This window comes from Saccopteryx bilineata, chromosome 6 (genome assembly GCF_036850765.1).
Source record: "Saccopteryx bilineata isolate mSacBil1 chromosome 6, mSacBil1_pri_phased_curated, whole genome shotgun sequence".
Lineage (NCBI taxonomy): Eukaryota > Metazoa > Chordata > Mammalia > Chiroptera > Emballonuridae > Saccopteryx > Saccopteryx bilineata.
In genome coordinates this window covers 9,057,540-9,077,899 of record NC_089495.1, presented here as the reverse complement: position 1 = coordinate 9,077,899, position 20,360 = coordinate 9,057,540, and the positions used below count along the sequence as shown (strand labels likewise).

At 38.0% G+C, this 20,360-nt stretch overlaps 1 non-coding gene across 1 annotated transcript; it reads right to left on the bottom strand.

Moving 5' to 3' along the window:
* Positions 1 to 19,002: 19,002 nt before the first annotated feature.
* TRNAT-GGU (transfer RNA threonine (anticodon GGU)) lies at positions 19,003 to 19,078 on the bottom strand. The gene has a single exon. It is a non-coding gene; the product is annotated as a tRNA-Thr (tRNA).
* Between the last annotated feature and the right edge of the window lie 1,282 nt (positions 19,079 to 20,360).

Below are 20,360 nucleotides of genomic sequence, written 5' to 3'. Positions count from 1 at the left end.
TAAAAGTAAAATAAGAAAATTGTTAGAAAGAAAAACTTTAAATAAATTTCAAGACTTTTCTGGGGACAGATGAGAAAAACTAGCTATAAAAAGGATAAAAACGAATAGAAGTCCTGATGTTTCCTTTGGCAATACTAGGTTATTATGAAACTAATTCATGTTTAAACCCAGTGAAATTGGTGTGGCATCATTACATCATTATAATTCTTCTTTGAAATATTATGTTTGTGTCACTTAAAAATAAATAAAACACTGATATTTGTTTCTCATATAAAATAAACATTTTGATCATATTCTATCTTTAATTTTTTAATAATTTAAGCTGAATTTCTTAGCACATATATAAAAAATAACTTAAAGCAAACCAGTACTTTATCATTATTGGTGAAATGTCCTACTTTGTACAATAAAAAGGACTGAAACTTTCTCAGGAAAATGTAAAACAAAGAGACAAGTCTTGACTATCTGTTTAGCTAATTTAACACATTCTTGTCTCAGTAACTTTAACTCTCACTTAAGGATGCATAAAAGAGTTTCTAACTGTCAGCCAAAGTTATGTTTTCCTTTAACATCTTTCCAGAGTTCAGTGTAGATAATGACCTTGAATAAACAAAAAGATTTTTTGAGTTCATCATTAGCATAAAGTTCAGATCAAAGTTTCAAAAAAAAAAAAAAAAGCCTGCTATTTGAGGTCCGGTTAAAAATTCCAAGTTTGCTTATAATATTTCACTATAGAATAGCATTGCTTACAATAACAGCATCTGAAAAATTCAAAAGAAAATAGAAAAGCTTAGTATTTATAAATGGTTATATAAATATATCACATTACCAAAAATTAGAAGCTGATAATGAATTCTATTTTTTATTGTGGGGAATCCACAGGGAACAAAAAACAATATTTTATGTATCAATGTTATTTTATTGCATTAAGAATTACTGTTGTTAAAATGGTATTTGCTAATAGCTGTGAAGGTAGTTTGCTACTGGAGTCAAATTTAATTGCCTGGAGTATACAACAGGCAGGGTAATTTAAAAAAAAATAATTTACTCGTGTATCTCAGAACTCTGATTAGGCACATTTTCAGTTACTAAGCGACACTGACAAATATTTCAACCACATTTGGCCTTTTAGTCTCAAGACAACACATTGTCTCTTTCAATATTAACTCTCAATGTGGCAAAAGCATGGGTATAGTGTTCCACTCTGTTATTGGCCTACTGACATTCCAATGGGCAGAGAAAAGTGAGCAGAGATCTCTTTGTGGCAAATCAAATATCTGATTGATACACCTTAGATATTTTACATATAGTTGCAAAATAATGTCCAGTTAAGCATTTAGATGATAGCACATCTAGTAATGTGTAATTTCAGGCAATGAACACACAATTAGCATTTATCAGTATATTCCTCTTCCTGCACAAAGAAATGTTCTGGTATATGAAATGATGAATACTCTGTCTTTTTTTCAGGGCAATAATCCAATGACCAGATGCTTCGCAATGTCCACATAGATTTGTGATTGTTAGTACGGACAATCCCTAATTAAGCCTCTTTAATTGGAGCACTGTCAAAGAAAATATGTATGTGTCCAATAGAAAACAACCAATTTTTTTTTCAAATTTACTTGAATTTCTATTCATTCAGTAAATATTCATTAAGTGGGATGAGAGGTGGGTGCTATTATACTGCCCTAGTCAGTCTTTAATAAGCTGTAAAGAAAGACTTCCTGTGTACATTTGGGAAAAGTTAGGCTCTGATGTGTTTTGTGACTGGCCCAAAGTTAAACAGCTAATATCTGAAAGTAGTTTTAATTCTAACTTCAAATCTTAAACTTACTTTTCTTTGCCTTCCTTTCACCTACTGACTGAATTGAAACATGGTTTCATGTGCTCATTGAGTGAGTCATCTTTGCCCTGCTTCCTGGCTTTTCTCGGAGGCAACTTCTGCATGGTCCCATTGCTGCTCTGAGCTCATGCCCCTGGCTCTCTCTCATCCTATCCACACGCCCCTGATCCGTTCTCCTCGTAGCTGGTACAGCACTTGCTCCCAGCGCTGACCTGATTATCCCCTTCAAGCGTTTTGAAAACCTGTGTATTTCTTCATGTTTTTTTTTCTGACATCTAAAATTTTCTTATAATTTAAAGAGTTACCAATGATGTGATTTTTAGACATATTACAAATACTGGTTCTTTGAAATAAACTGTATATCACTATTTCAAATATATCTGATGCAATGAAAATATAATAGATTTTTTATATTACCATCCATTCCAAAATATTATATAATATATAATATATGTAGGAGAGTTTCTTCAAATAAGAGAAATTTCATGCTAGTTATCCTCTTTCCATATTTCTATCCCACTTTCTTCACTGAATTTTGCCTTCATGAAAAATAATTTTATGCTCAGAAGACTTTTATTGATTATACCGACTTACTTTCCTCGAGTAAAACCTGTAGGTGAATAATGTGTATTTTTAGGTGCTCTATAGTTAGATTTAAATATCTATTCTAGGTTGATTTACCATTGTAAATTTTATTAATATCAAGAAAATATTAACATACTACTAAATTTAATTAAAAAGTTTAAAGGAAGAAATTATTTGAAATATACCAATTGAATGAATGGGAAGGTCTCTGCTATGTCTTTTACATTAATTCTTATATATAATAATTAATAGAACTTATTGCTTAAATGAAATACTATTTAGCATCAATTCTTTTTATATTTTTCTATTTTAATAAATATAAAAATGTTGAGGAGCATTGTTCACTTAATTTCATAAAAATGAAAGAATTTTATTTTGTAATAATGCCACAAAGATGTTTTGAATTCCTCCAAAGTTATAGACAAAAACTATGATAATTCATAATAAAAAATTTTTCTATGACATACTAGATGGAAATGAAAGTAAATATCTCTTCAATTCTTTTTTTTTTAACTGTTTTCAGACTAGGCCAGGGCACCATTTTCAGCACCCAGGGCTAACTTTGCTCCATCCATTGGAGCCATGGCTGTGGGAGGAGAAAAGAGAGAGAGAAAAAGAGAGAGAGAGAGAGAGAGAGAGAGTGAGAGAGATGGAGAGGTGGAAAGCAGATGGTAGCTTCTCCTCTGTGCCCTGACCAGGAATCAAATCCAATACCTCCACATACTGGGCCGATGCTCTACCACTGAGCCAACAGGCCAGGGCTTCAATTTTTTTTAAACGAAAGAAATGGAAACTAATTGTATTGCAAAAGATTATATCACCCAGGTGTGAAGTCATTCACTTTTTTAACCCCAACAGAAATATTGTAAATTTTTTGTTAAATACGGAGTAGTTTTACACACTCTAGGCCAGGGCACTATACTTCGAGGTAGTTGAGAGGTCTTTGCTTCTCTTGTAAAGTGTGATAAGGCAATTTTAAAGAAAAAGTGATTAAAAACTAAAAAATAGACCTGTGATGGTGCAGTGAATAAAGCGTCGACCTGGAAATGCTGAGTTTGCCGGTTCGAAACCCTGGGCTTGCCTGGTCAAGGCACATATGGGAGTTGATGCTTCCAGCTCCTCCCTCACTTCTCTCTCTCGGTCTCTCCCTCTCCACTCTAAAATGAATGAATGAATGAATAAATAAATAAATAATAAAAAATAAAACAGTTGGGGTCTACAGCAGATCGATTGAAGAACATTGTATAAATGAAAGTTGAGGAATTCCCTAAAACTATCCATCCCAGGATAGAGCTCCGCAAGTCTGGGTAGCTCTGAGGGTAGATGTGCTCCAGTTGGAAGATCTTATTCTAAATAATCATCTCCAGCTAACTGCAGGTTCTCTGTAGCTAATAAAGCAGAGGTCACTCACCTTCACAAAACCCTGACATTTTGGCAGGAAGCAGAAATTCTAGCAGAGTTACTTTTTCCTCTCCCAGCTTGTAAGCAAAACAAATCTCCTTGTTCTCTTATATTCACTCTTTGGCCTTGACCACGTTTGTTCATCAATATCTTAACAAAGATTGCGCTAGCGTGTTTGTGCTTTCACTACCGTAATACCTGGATCTGCCTTTTCACTGACTAGAAAATGTCAGTCATCTCCCATATTACACAGGTTGAAAGCTGATGTCGCTAGGTTCTTGATCTTCTAACTTCCCTTTGCAATTCATGCAATTGGATTTACAAACACGACACAACTTATGATGGTCACATCCTAAATGATGCCTGTGACATTACAAAATAGCTTCATTAACCAAGGGACTCAATAAGAGGAATGGAAAAGCCACAGGAAGGAAAAAAGTAAGATCAAATGTGTCCATTCTTACTGAATAACCAGGAGTCTAACCAGAAAGTGGGAAGGCATGTTACTAATGCAAGAAATTAAGGAAAACACTTTCAATGTGACTCAATGTTATTTCAACTGTTTCCCTACAATCTCCATCCCATTTAGTACTGTAACTACTCTAAATATACAATTCCCAAGGAAACAACACATCCTTGGCCAAAGATGTCAAATTTGTCCGTGCACAAACATGGAAATGGAAGTTCAACAAATGTCTATACTGGATATTTGGACTTTCATTCAATGCTACCTCTTGTTCAGTAGCTCCAATCAGTATAATGTCATCACTATAAGGATCCAGTGTGATGCCTCGTGAAAAGGAAAAGTGGTCTAGGTCCCTAAAGTATGACACAGGGTTGGAGGGTTGGTATTCCCCGAAGAAGGACAGCAAAGATATCATATATAACTAATTGGCTTTGCAGCCTGGAAGAAAACTGCTTCTGGTAATAAGAAAAGGTTGGAGGGTTAGTATTCCCCTGAAGAAGGACAGCGAAGATATCATATATAACTAACTGGCTTTGCTGCCTCGAAGAAAACTGCTTCTGGTAATAAGAAAAAGGCATTTGCCAGATCATTATTGGCACATCAAGTACCGGGGGATGTGTTGATTTACGGAAGCAATGAAACCACATCTGGTACAGCAGCTGCAATTGGCGGTGCCACCTGGTCATGTTTCCATACTCCGCTGTCCTTCTACAAGATCCATCTGTCTTCTGTACAGAGTAGGGATATTGAATGAGCCTGTGTTTGGAATCACCACCCTGGCATCTTTTAAGTCCCTCTCGGAATTTTCCAAAATAGAGGCGGTTGTGGTGGCTTCCATTTATACTTGCCGATCGTGAGTGCCCTCACTCCCAGGTCTGGAAACCAATGCGGGATCCTTCCGCCAGCAGCTGAGCAAATCTGCTCTAACCATGCATCTCAGAATGCGGGAAATAACGTCAAGATCGGTGCGGCGAACCACCTGGCTCGATGTGAGATGGCCGTGTGCCGACACTCCATTGATCACCTCGCCTCCATAAATTGCTACTCTAACTGGTGGACCACAGGGACATTTTGGGGCTCCTAAAATTAACATCAGTCCAGAACCAGTGTCCAGTCCTCGCTAAAAACCTTAATTATTTCTTTCTCTCCAGTGCACAGTTGCCTTGGGAAAAGACTTTAGAGCCCTCGGGGAAGTCTGGGGCAAAGACAAGGAGTATATACATTTTTGGCAGTGTACCACCTTGGTCCTTCTTCCGTGAGACCTGGCCTCAACTTCCTTCCAGCGCTTCTGCTCTAAGTCTATACGGACTCAAGGCTGGTTATTGATTCAGAAGCTGTGACTCACTGTTCTCATGCTGCAGGTTAAACTCTTTTTTCACTTGACTTAGAATGTTTCTGATTGTACAGATCAGGTAAGAATTTAGTAGGCTTTTCATCTATTTCACCTCTAAGAAGGCCATGGTCAACGACCAGGGCGATAGCTTTGTGCCCTCAGCTTTTCCTCTTGCTGTCTGAAGCTGCTCTTTGTTGTGGTGAACATGCCCTCTTTGACTTTGGCGTTGGGCACTGCTTTGTGGCCTATGTCATCCTGGGATCCAGTTACCCCCTTTGCATGTAAGTTTCCCCAGTCAGGGACTGCAGTCTCCCCTGTAAAGTCTGGCTGACAGAGAAGAGTGATGACAGAGCACGTCTTCAAGGACTTTGAGACTTCCCTCACAATCTATCTTTTACAGTGTTAATGACAGGTCTGTCTCCTGGATGCTTTCACTGTAGGTGAGTAAGTTTTAAAAGCCAAACCCACTCTAACATTCAGTCTCCCCAAACATTTGAATTCTTTCCTCATTGTTAAACCAAGGCAGGTCACTTGGTATGGGCCATCTTTTAATCTAAGATTCAGCCAACCAGGCAGACAAACATTTCTCTATGGATGAAACTATTAACCTCACATGCCACATCTCCTGACTGCCAGTTTTCATTCTGTACTGAATGTGTGATCACTGAAGACAGACATTGTCCCTCATTCGAGGTACCTGAGGATGTGATCAAATAAGCTTTCCCAATGTAGGAAATAGGTTTACAGAATTTGAAACAGACTGACCAGGTGTTTAATTTCCTGTTTGGATCTAGTTGGGTACCAAATATATTTTTAATCGATTAAGCGATGTCTCCCCATAAGAGGTTTAGAAACTTGCCTTTAATTAACGATTTACTTTGAATTGATAATACTTGAGTTTATGATTTTGCATGCCCAACTGATAACGGAATTCAGGTAATGAAGCTACTACTACCTGCATGGTCCGGATTATCCCAAGTTCTGGACTTTCTACCATCTCAGGGGAAGCTACTGGTCTCCCTTATGTGGAAGTCAGAACAACTCAAGCTGTCTTTGAGTGGACATTAGGACACTTCCCTATGAGATGCTCCATTTTTTAATAGCTTCATTGAGATATATCACATACATCTTTATTCACGTATCATAGAATTTTTCCACTAAAAGTATACACTGCAATGTTTTTTAAAGTATCTTTAGTGTTCTGTATTAATGATGCATGGATAAACCTTACAAAGGTGATTGTAAGGAAAAGAAGCCAGTCACAAAAGAACACATACCCCGCCTGGCCTGTGGTGGCGCAGTGGATAAAGCTTCGACCTGGAAATGCTGAGGTTGCCGGTTCAAAACCCTAGGCTTGCCTGGTCAAGGCATATATGGGAGTTGATGCTTCCAGCTCCTCCCCCCTTCTCTCTCTCTCTCTCTCTCTCCTCTCTAAAATGAATAAATAAAAAAAAAAGAAATTTAAAAAAAAAAAAAAAAAAAAAAAGAACACATACCCCACAATTTCACTTCTATGAAGGTCCAGTGTAGACAGACCTGTAGGGACAGGAAGGGACTAGCAGTTGCCTGAGGTTGGAGACTGGGGGACCTAATGAGAAAGGACTTTCCTTTGGAGGTGATGTCAGTGTTCTACAATTAGATCCTGGTTATAGAAGGGCTCATGTTGAGCAATTTTTATCTCAACTTGTATTTCCCCTTCTTCATTTCTCTTCTATATTTTCTCCGGTGCTTTCTATCTGAAATATCAGTCTGGCTCTATCTGAGCGGGGCACATGCCGATGGAAGGACACGTGGAGATTGTGGAATGACACACCTGGCTGGGGGTTGTTAGCACGACAGTTCTCAGCACGAGTTCTCTTTGTTCGTCCATTCCCCTTCCAGTCTCCAGTAGCAGGGCTCCTGATGCTTTGATAACTCACTTTTTTAAGACATCACTGTTTCTTGGATCAATACTGTCCACTTAATAACCTCTCACACTTTAAGCAGTTGAGGAATCTAGAATTTTCCCAATCCTCACATACCCACATTCCCATTCAACTTCCCTTTCATGTTTCAGAGACAACAGAAGCCAAGAATATACTTATTTCATAATTTCACTATATCCATATCATTTTTCTTCCTTTAAGCTTTGAAACCTTAGCAAGACTGGAGTATAAGTTCATATCATTTTATACTCAATCTAAGAAGGTCAAGTTTATTTAAATTATATTGAAAGTAGGAATGTCATTTATTACTTTAGCTGTAATCTCTCAATAACATTTTATTTAGTACTCTCAAAAAAAGATGGATCTCTCTAAAATAATTAAATGCAAAATTAGCAACATATATTCTAAATAGTTTGTTTTAAATATTGGCCAGATAACTCAAAAATTGAAGTTTTAAAAATAAATTAACTTTGGTTATTTTACTGAAGTATTTCTTCATTAAAATAAATACTTTTGACATTTTACTTGGAAGACATATGGTCTAAATTGTGAATCCTTCTGTCTAAATTCCATTTTTCCCCTTTTAGCCACCTAATTATTTCATAAAAGCCACAAAATCTCAAGGTCAATTTTCTTGTATAAGAAAGATATAGTATCTATAATGAAAACAACACATTCATTTAAATTGATGTTCTACAAATAAGATCATAGACACCAAACTTTTATCTGTTTTTCCTCTTATGATTAGCCTCTTTTTCTCAAGCTACTGATATATAACATATTAATTGCTAAATGTTTAACCTTATAAATCCCTATTCATAATACAACTTTTTCCAATATTATTGCTTCTTAAAAGTACATAACTTTTATTAATATTTTTAAGATAGCATGCATTTGATTTAAAAAGCTACCTGATGTAGACTTTAAGCCTTTACCCTGACGTAATTTAGTTCACTTAATAAAGTAAGGCACTGACTTGCTCGGTAATCGGGGAAAATTACCTCACATCCTTGGGTTTTATTTTCTTCAAATATAAATGGGGCCACAGCAGTACAGGCAGAACCAGAGGAGTCACACCTCATATTTCAGAGACCCAAACCATATCTGGCCTACAGCTAGTGAGAGATTTCAACAAATATTGCCATAATCACCAACATCATATTCACACACACACACACACACACACACACACACACACACCACACATAATTTTGCCATCCCATCAACTACTTGGAGTGAAGAAGAACAGTTTTTTTTTTATTCAATCTGAAAAATACAAAAGCTACTAGAAAGCAGATGACCACTAGCCCCTCCCTCCTCGGTTCCCAGCCAGCCACTGGCCACGGAGCTGCGCCCCATGCTCTCAGCGCTCCTGCAGCCAACTCTTGAATGAGAACGGAGAAAATCTAGGACATGCTGTTGCTATTTCACTAGCAGTTTGTTTCATGAAGAAGTTTAGGATACAACAAGGGGTTATGAGTTTCAGGAAGCAGCAGGTTCAGGGGAGAGATCAGACAATATATGACAAAAGATAGGCAATAAATTAAATGGAAGAGGCCCCTCTCCGTTAGGCATTTGCTACTCAGCTTCAGATGGCGGTGCTGTGCATGAATGTGGACTCACTAATTTTTTTTTTTTACAGAGACAGAGAGAGAGTCAGAGAGAGGGATAGATAGGGACAGACAGACAGGAACACAGAGAGATGAGAAGTATCAATCATTAGTTTTTCGTTGCAGCACCTTAGTTGTTCATTGATTGCTTTCTCATATGTGCCTTGACCGTGGGCCTTCAGCAGACCAAGTGACCCCTTGCTTGAGCCAGCAACCCTGGGTCCAAGATGGTGAGCTTTGCTCAAAACCAGATGAGCCCGTGCTCAAGCTGGCGACCTTGGGGTCTCAAACCTGGTCCTCCGCATCCCAGTCTGATGCTCTATCCAATGCACTACTGCCTGGTCAGGCTGGACCTACTAATATTAAGTATTGTTTATTATTTATCTTTTTTTGTAAAAAAAAAACACCCAACAACAACTATAACCAAAACATACATCAAACAGAAATCTGTAGTGAACACCTCCCATGTTAAGCAGTATGATACTGCCAGTTCCCAGAAGGACCACAAGTACCTTGTCAATCATCACCTGACGTCTCTCTGGCTGTGTGTGCCTTCTTCCATGTGGCCTTTCTTTGTTCCTTTGTGACTCTTTCCATCTCAGTGTAAATTAAACAGGGATTTTCTTTTATCATTTTGTTTCATTGTCTCTATAAGTTTTTGCTATATTTTTAAATATTACTCAATTGCTGGTTTACCATAGAAATCACAAAATATGGATTTAACTTCTTTCAGTCTATGTAAAATCAATAATTTTCCATATCTCAAACAGTGTAAAACATAGTATAATATTTTAACTGATGTAGCCTTCTGCTGTTTTTGTTCTTGTCAAATATTTTATTTCTACATAGTGTATAAACCAAAAAAAATTGTTATATTGATTATCACCGCTTTATAGTCCATACTCATGTACATTTACCCATATATTTATATGTCCAAATGATGTTCATGCCTTCTTATATTCTGTGCTTTTTCTTTTGCTTTAACTTTAAAAGGAATGTTCGCTGGGAATACAATTCCATATTGACATTTTCTTCTTTTAGCACTTTATAGAGTCCGTTTCATTATATTTGGTTTGTGTGATTTCTGTTGAGAATTTATCCAAACTTAACTAATCTTGTGTCATTTGCTAGTTTCTACAATATATAAGAGTGAGGTTTCACTTACATTTATTCTGCATGGGGTTTGATATGTTCCTTCAATCGGTGGTCAAATAGCTTTTACAGGATTTTAAGAATTTTCTTCAAATATTGTTATTGTCTCATTTCCCTCTACTCCTCTTAAAACTTCACTTACATTATAGTAGACAGTTTGATTCCCTAAAATGTATATAGTCATCTTTTTATCTACCAATGAATAGTTTATCTGTCCTTTAGTTCAACTAATTCTTTTTTGAAATTTAACTGTGTTCAAGCGTTCTAGTTCTCTCTTGGTAAGGCGCTTCTGTTGTTAAAGCCGCCTAATGTGTTTCCTGTTTCAGGTAGGATACAGCACTTCGAGAGGTCTGTTGAACTGGTTCATGTGCGTTCTGTTATTGTATTGCCAATCCCTCTTTTCATATATCTTGTCTACCTTTTCTTCTAATTTACTTAATATATTAGTTACAGTCATTTGTAAAAAGAAAATTGCCTGTGCTCTTTAATATTTGGAAGATAAGTCTGTTTTTACTTATGTGTCACCTTTAGGTTAGGGATCAGCTTTTCCTTATGACTTTGTCTAATAATTTTCTGTTTAAACTATTTATTACAGGTGATACTCAATAGATTTCTCTGAAGTTTAATTTTCTCTTTATTATGTTCTGCCTGGTTGGCAGTCACATTACCACCAGATACTAATCAAAATACCAGTCTGGACTGCCTTGGCTGCCTTAAGCTTTGGGTACAGGTTTTGTGGAGTGTGGTAATATCCGATTTTGATCTTACTCCTAGAGAAGAGGGCTATTCTTAAGCCATGGTCCTCATTCCTTTGATTTAGCCTTTCAGATGAATATCTGAGTTATTTTTAAAGGTCTTTCCACTTTGGCTGGTTCAGAAACTTACTGTTTCTCCAACAATATAAAATTTGAACTATCTGTTCAGAGTTTGCCTCTCCTCGGGTGCTTTCTCTAATAGACTTCCTGGAATCTCTCCCTACATAAGGTACAGTTTAGGAATCATACAAAACTGGATGAGGAATCCTAAGGCAGATATTTGGAGATTGGGATGGAAACCTGAAGACAAGAGGTTCAATGGACATGGTCCAAGTGTGAAGTCCTTTGTCTGCTCTGTTAAAAACTTCCAGCATTGGCCCTGGCCGGTTGGCTCAGTGGTAGAGCGTCGGCCTGGCGTGCAGAGGTCCCGGGTTGGATTCCTGGCCAGGGCACACAGGAGAAGCGCCCGTTTGCTTCTCCACCCCTCCCCCTCTCCTTCCTCTCTGTCTCTCTCTTCCCCTCCCGCAGTGAGGCTCTATTGCAGCAAAGATGGCCCGGGCGCTGGGGATGGCTCCTTGGCCTCTGCCCCAGGCGCTAGAGTGGCTCTGTTCACAACAGGGCGACGCCCCGGAGGGGCAGAGCATCGCCCCCTGGTGGGCAGAGCGTCACCCCTGGTGGGCGTGCCGGGTGGATCCCGGTCGGGCGCATGCGGGAGTCTGTCTGACTGTCTCTCCCCGTTTCCAGCTTCAGAAAAATACAAAAAAAAAAAAAAATTCCAGCATTGCCCACCTCAGAAAATCCTTAAATATATAAGTTGTTCTGAGGAGGATATGTGAATAACCTCAAGATTTAAGTTTTGTCATCCTGAAAATGGTACGGGAGGCAGATTATGTTGGATGGTGTGGGTTGTGTTTAATTTTATAGTGTTATCCTCTGGAAGAAAATGAACTGTTTGGCTGTAAGGAGTAGAGAAGTCATGCTTGATATTTTGGAGGGCAATGCAAAGCTGCTGTGGAAAGGACTGACCAAGGAGTACTCAGTTCACAGTGAGAAAACTTTGAGGAGGGTGGTGTCATCCCCCAGGGAAAGAACAGTTAGCACTCAGCCAGGGGTGTAAGGGCAGGAAGGCTTGTCTGACACTTGCAAAGTACAGTTGAGAATACCTGATAAATAATTAGGCGTGATTAGGGAAGAAGAGGAAGCAACTAAAATGACTTTTTCAGTTCCAGTTTTGATGTATGGGCAGATGCTGCACCAGTAACACTGGAAATAGAAGAAAATAAATGAGCTAATTATGATGAGAAAATAGTTTCGTTTTGACACATAAAGCACAAACCTGATTTAATTGAGGTATAACGCATTGTACTACATATTTCAATATATGAGCTGCAGGTTTTAACTAACAGCAGTTAAACAGGACTAGTTTTGAGAATCATGCTACAGAGTGGGGTTATAAAGACATCAAGGTAATATGAACAAATAATATGAGAAAATAAACAAATAATGTGAATAAATATGTAAATAGTAGGTATACAATTATATATAAACCGCCACCACAACTATCTGAAATTATATATGTACAACTACAGAGATGAAGTTCAGCAAAAATTTATGGACAGTTTAACAATTCAAGAGTGATGTGAAATGCTAGAATTAGAGATATCATTAAGATCCCTTATTAAAAATTCCAAAAGAAAAATATCAAACATCTAGCAGAATAATTGTACTAACACTTTATTTTCCGGCTTGTCAATTGTATATGGAGATATTAGAGAAACACAGGCATGATATTTTTTAATGTAAAAATGATGGATATTTTCCTATAAAGCCATGAAGTGCTTTTAGATATTCATACTCCATATAGCCTGTGCAGTAAATATTAATCCCTCATGTAACTTTGTTTTGCCATTTTTGCTGATTTTTCTAAAGCATATGGCGCAGCTATTAGTAAAATACGGAGAAATCTATCTGCCCGCTCAGACTCCTCTCTTAGGCTTCAGGGTATACCAAGTCCAATCAGCAATGACTGTCAGATCAGGTTCGGATAACACTCAGTGTGTACGATCACTGGTATTTCCCTTATCCTTTCTGCAATGAGGATTAATTGGGTTCATGACCTCGGCCGAGGAAAAATGCCGACTGTTGTGCCCAATGGACATTTAAGTTCCAGACATTATCTTCTCATGGTACTAGGCTGTGCTCTACATATTAAAAGGAAGCTAATAAACTGAAGTATGGACTAAAATATATAATCTAAATACCGAATAAAGTATGCTATTACGTTGCTTAGTTATTTTGGAGACCGGCATTGAAATGTAATGTGGGAAAGTAAAAATTTGTTTTTGCAGTAAGTTTATAAAAAGAAAGTAATTAGCAATCTCCAAAATTGAGATTTTTCTTTTAATATTTTTATTTCTTTAATTTGACTTATTATGGAGGCAGTGTTTGTGTATAGGCTCATTTATGACATGAGGGAAAAAAAAACTTAGAATTCACACAACTGTGTGAAGAGAATATGAGTAGTCTGTCTTCATAAAAATAATAGACTGTTCTAAATTACAAAGGTGTTACAGAAAAGAAGAGAGTGCAAAAACGATGGCAGTAACCAGCATAATTTTCATAGCAGAGAAAAGCTCAAAGGTACCATAAACCTCTTTAAAAAAAAGGGAAAGAGAAGACACTAAGACAGACAAAAGCCATTCAAGACAGACGGATAGAAAAAATAAAAACTTGTAGGTAAACTGTAGCTTAAATAGCATGGAAATTATTTTCCTCTATCTAATATCTATCTTTCCTCTATCTATATCACAAAACAGAGGAAAGATACTGAGATTGGCGTTTTCTGAAAATGTCTGATCTTTAAAACCTGCCTCATGGTAGGCCTTCTGATTAACTTGGATGTTAAAACCAATGATTCATTGTCATTTCGGTGGCTTTTCGAAAGAAGACGGCCACATGCCGTCCTGAGAGAGCTTCCAAGTCCACTGTGTTGTCAGCCGAAGTGGGGAGAGTAAATCTGGTCTCCGCAGAGACAGGACACAGACAGAGAGCTCAGAGCCAAGAAGTGATCTTGGAAAGAAGTGATAAATTTGGTATTATAAAAACCTCCACTTGAGAGTGACAGGAAATTGAAACAAAGTGTAAAGAAAAAGTGCAGTCTTTAAAGGCCCATTTATAAATGTCACGGTATCAGGAAACCTATTTCTTAGGACAGGATTTCAATTCATTTTGGTGGTGAGTGTCAGTGACAAGCAACTCAGGGCAGTCCTTAGTCAGTGACAAAAGACAAATGAATGTCAAATATTTATAAATATACTAAACTACTCAAAGAAGGTCATAGAAACACCGAGAACTTGAAAGCTCAACACAGAATGGCATAATTGCTTATTACTCATCCTGACCTTAAAGAAGAAATTTGTATTTAATATCGGCAGAAACATATGGCTTCTCTTCCCTAGCAGCCTTAAAGAGAGCTCCTTTTCCTAGTGCATAGCAACGGTTGCGTCATGGGAAGTACAATGAGTATTGGTCAGTAACATTATTCTTCTTTCGAAGAGTAAAATCCCTTACCCTATGTAAAGATAATACATGATAATATGTATTATTTTAAATGGAATCAATATTTTTGGAGAAATATAATTCTGTCTCTGCTAAATTTCAAGGCATCTTGGACATAATTCTGGTAGAAGTCATAGAGAAATATTTTCTTTTAAAAATATTTTCCAATTATATATATATGTCATATATATATTAATGTCAGTATTTGCCTTACTTGATATATTATGAGATTTTTAAATTAGATTTATTGGGGTGACATTGGTTAATAAGATTGTATAGAATTCAACTGTACATTTCTATAATACATAATCTGTATATTGCATTGCATGCCCACCACCACAAAGGAAATCATTTGTCATCACCGTATATTTGACCCCCTCTCCCCTTTACTCCTCCCACCCCTTTTCCTCTGGTAGCCACCATACTATTGTCTGTGTCTATGTTTTGTTGGTCATTACCAAGTGATATATTTTTATGAGTAATGTAAGTGCCTAAAGAGTATAAATTACCAGGGATAGTGATTAAACTTTACACAAAAAAATAGTGTATATTTGGATCTTGAAATTTGGTCCTTACTTGTGAAATATCTATTCCTGTTGAGCTCTAATTATGAGTAACATTAGTAAAATCAAAGGCAGATTTCTTACAGATAAAATATAAAGTACATCTCCATTAGGAAAGCATAGCACTTTTGGGAAAGAAATAGAAAATATGGAAAGGGTTAACCACTCTTTGACACGATAGATAGATAGATAGATAGATAGATAGATAGATAGATAGATAGATGATAGATAGCCTACAAATTTATGAAATATAAAATATGATACAAAGGATAAAAACTATGAGAAGCTTTCTGACAGAGAACATGTCCCTTCCACTGTTCATCAATCACTATGCATGTGACATCTTTCATATATTACATCTCCAAAAGAGAACTTTTGATCCATCCACTTGTTGTCCCACTAACATGATGATATTTTAACTGAAATTTAATAAACCCTTGAAATGCAAAAAGTGACAGAAGTACTCTCAACCTCTGGAAAGGGCACCTGAAATGTAATTGGCATCTGTTCATCTGAGATGGGCCAGCATTGACAAACACCAGGCTTACGTGGTCCCTAATGACTTCCTGGCCAAAGGAGAGAAACATTCTAGAAAGAAATGGATACTAGTTTTGGTATTATAACTTAATTGTAATTCATACCTTTTTAATTGGCTTTTTAGTTGAATCAATAAATTAATATTCAAAGCTTTCAATATCAGTTTTTGTAGACAACTTTCTGATCAGTGTGATTACTAAACATTAGGTGTGATTATCATTGGAGTTTGAAAGATTCAATAGCAATCAGAAGAATATTACCATTATATGATTTCACAAGCAATAAAAGTTTTGATGTCTCCCATTTTTATACTGAGCCCCATAGACTTCATGTTGGGGAAGAAAATAGTTTGTTTCACTATATTTGAAAATGGATGATTATATCCAAAGATGTTAGACAAAAAGAATTCTTGCTTTTAACACAGTGCTAAGTAGAGGCAAAAATAATGAGTAGTACTATCATTTTAATTTTTTCATGTAAGCTTATGATAGATTCCATAAAGAAAAACATGCAACTATTTTCTGGACTATGTCTTTTTTAGTACTGAGTGATTTTTCAGAGACTATCTGGAATCTAGACGATAGTGTGATGATTCCTTTTGTTTCACTGTAGAAGCAAAGACCATGGCAGTTACTGCTTCCTACATACGAAATGGTTGGGAAACTTCAAGGCAGCATGGACCACGGCTGGCCCCACTTCATTTCAATGCAAGGTCTGTTTGTCCTTGTTGATAAGCATTGCCAATTAAAGTCAGTTAAGGAGAAATAAAATCTCAAACATGATCTGCCTTTATGCGCATATGAGTTAACTTTCCCAAGACTGCAGCCTAGGTTTTAATATTTATTTTTCACTCCCCCCTGAAGTCTTAGGCATCTTTATTGTTTTCCTCATTTATAAAGGGAAGTGCAGGATCTCTGGACCCTGTATCCCTGGCCTTCATTATTAATTTAATGAGCTAGGCTCCAAACTGATCAATGTTATTGTCCTTATCTAAGCATTTAGACCAAGTAAACTACAAGGATCACAATTCTTTTGTGGAGTCCCTGCAGCATCTATCTCCCTATTAACATAAACATTGTAAGTCCTCCACAGTATTTGTTAAGACCCACCCTGCACAGAGCACTGTTATGTATTATGATGAGATGCAGGGGAATTAGAAAATGCAGCTCTTACACTTTTAGAGGTTTATAATCCATGTTTATGCAAATTTTAATGCCATTGATAATGCTGAATTCTGCATGTTTTGTCCACTCTCTTTTTTTTCCTAATTCGAAGTGATGCATACCACTGTTTAAAATTAAATGATATGGAAAGATTCATAGTAAAATATACTTCCCATTTCTCCACTGACTAGACTTCAGAGTCACTTATTTTAAAGTATTTTTATGTTTAATTCTTTTAATGATTAATTCTTTATCCAAATATTACAGTGACTATTGCTGTTTTGATTTCCCAGCTATAGATATCATGACTCATGTGTATAACTGCAATAAAATATTTGAATTTAAATAAAGTTATTCAACTGTCACTTCTCTCTCCTATTATTTAACGATTTTTTTTTTTTTTTGTATTTTTCTGAAGCTGGAAACCGGGAGAGACAGTCAGACAGACTCCTGCATGCGCCTGACCAGGATCCACCCTGCACGCCCACCAGGGGGCGACGCTCTGCCCACCAGGGGGCGATGCTCTGCCCCTCCAGGGGGTCGCTCTGTTGCGACCAGAGCCACTCTAGTGCCTGGGGCAGAGGCCAAGGAGCCATCCCCAGTGCCCGGGCCATCTTTGCTCCAATGGACCCTTGGCTGTGGGAGGGGAAGAGAGAGACAAAGAGGAAGGAGAGGGGGAGGGGTGGAGAAGCAGATGGGCGCTTCTCCTGTGTGCCCTGGTCGGGAATCGAACCAGGGACTTCCACACGCCAGGCCGACGCTCTACCACTGAACCAACCGGCCAGGGCCTATTTAACGATTTTTATTGTCAATTTCACCTTATCTAATCGCCACCTTCGTAATTTTAAATATCATACTTAAGACTATTGTCTTGATAGATTCTGACAGCCATAACAAAATACCATAGGCTGGGTGGTTTGAACAATGGAAATTTAATTTTTATGGTTCTGGAGCACAGGAAGTATGAATTCCAGGTGAGATTCATTAGGTTTCTGGTGAAAGCCGTTTTTCTGGATTGCAGACAGGATACCTTCTTGCTGTGTACTCACGTGGTAAAGAGAGAGAGAGCAAACTCTCTCTGTTCTTATTGGGCACAAATCCCACTATGCGAGCCCCACACTCATGCTCTCATAGGACTGTACTCACCTTCTTCTAATAGTTCCATCTCTAAACACCAACCCATCTGGGGATGAGGGCTTCCCCATATGAATGTTTTAAATACACAAACGTTTAGTCCATAACATTGTTTTCAAACTCCTCAACATGGAAGGCAAAGATAGTGTGTTTTCCTTCCTTAAGCCCACTTCTCCACCCAAATTCCAAATTATATTGTCTGAATTTTTATAACTTTCATTTTCATGGCAAGATCCAATGCTTTATATTCTCTTACGCAGCCCAAGTGAGACTATGCGAGACTTGGAAAAAGGAACATGAGAGAATTGAATATGAACAAAGAATCTAGCAGGTCATTGCTTACTACACGGTGTCCTCCGACTCCCGAACGATGTCACACGATTGCAGTTGTTCCGAGAAAGTTCTAAAAGTTTAAATTTAAGATAGATTCCAAAGAACCAGTTCATAGACTTCGCCACAATTATCCAAGCTTGAATAGGGGAACTTACTAATAGAGGCACAGCCACAGCGGGCTCCCTCCAGCGACCGGGAAAAGCCATACCATTCCCAGAATGAGGCCCCCTTTCGGAGAGGAGGTTATCAGCAAAACCACATGGTGGGTCGTCTCCCAGACTAGATCAGAAAGAACAGCATATTTCTTTTTTTTTTTTTTTTTTTTTTTTTTTTTGTATTTTTCTGAAGCTGGAAACGGGGAGAGACAGACAGACAGACTCCCGCATGGGCCCGACCGGGATCCACCCGGCACGCCCACCATCAGGCGATGCTCTGCCCACCAGGGGGCGATGCTCTGCCCCTCCGGGGCATCGCTCTGCTGTGACCAGAGCCACTCTAGCACCTGGGGCAGAGGCCAAGGAGCCATCCCCAGCGCCCGGGCCATCTTTGCTGCAATGGAGCCTCACTGCGGGAGGGGAAGAGAGAGACAGAGAAGAAGGAGAGGGAGAGGGGTGGAGAAGCAGATGGGCGCTTCTCCTGTGTGCCCTGGCCGGGAATCGAACCCGGGACTTCCGCACACCAGGCCGACGCTCTACCACTGAGCCAACTGGCCAGGGCCAGAACAGCATATTTCTGAGTGGAAAGATAACATCAGGCACTATCCATTCATTTACCTCCCTCCTGGGAGATGATGTTTGTCTTCGGACAGCAGCTTCCCTGCAGCTTGTGAGCAGAGTGGTCAGCCCAGAGAGGGGCTGCAGGGAGTCGCAGAGGGGAGAGTGCTTCCCAGAGTCCTCTGCTGCTGGAGCCAGGTTGTGTCTCTGCAGTGAGTCCCCCCGAAGTCATAGCTTCATGGAGAAAGTTGTTCCAGTGACATGGCTCTCGTTTCTGCTGTCAGGAGGACTGATGCCCGCTAATTTCTTACAAGACCGTTTGCTCAAATAATGTCACATTGGAATGTGCCTTTTTTCCCCCTCCTATTTCAAATCATGATTTCATTAGCAGTTTTTGTGGGTTATTTTATTTTATTTGAGAAAGAAATAGAGCAAGAGACAGGTAGGGACAGACAGGAAGGAAGAGAGATGAGCAGTTCTTTTTTATCTATGTTATGCCTTCTTTACTAAGATTTTTTTAGACTTTAGCTTATCCCATCTTTTATTCTATTCTATTCTATTCTATTTTTATTTATTGATTTTAAAGAAAGAGAGAAAAATAGAAAAAATATCGATTTGTTTTTCTATTTACTTCTGCATTTATTGGTTGATTCTTACATGTGCCCTGACCAGGGATCACAACTTGCAACCTTGGTCTTCCAGGACCCTCTTACCTACCCACTGTGCTAACTGGCCAAGGACATTCCCATCCTTAAAATAAAATTAAAAAATTAATTCCATTTTTCTTTTTGAAGAAAGTTTACTTGAGCCAAGTAAATTCTTTTTGAATTTATATCCAATAACTATTAAAACACAAGCTCAGTTCTCATTCTGAAAGTTCTCTTCTGTCACTCCTTAGTCCATTCTAATATTTATTGCAAAGGTTATCTTCCATGCCCTTGATATTATTTTTATTTTCCTTAACCAGTTCCCCAAAAATCGATTCTCAAAAAGTGAAATGGGATAGAAGATAGAGCTAAATATACCGTTTTAATTGTCATAGAGTCCTAGATTTTGAATTGATGCATCGAGAATCTTGCCCTATTGTCATCTAGCTTTCATTGTATAAGATAGTTCTCTGACTAATTATACAGTTTTTTAAATTAGGTATTATTTATTGATTTTTAGAAAGAGGAGAGAGAAAAAAAGATCGGGAGCAGAGGAGCAGGAAACATCAACTCGCTTAGTTGCTTCTCCTTTGTGCCTTGACCGGGTAAGGCTAAGGTTTTAAATCAGTGACCTCAGCA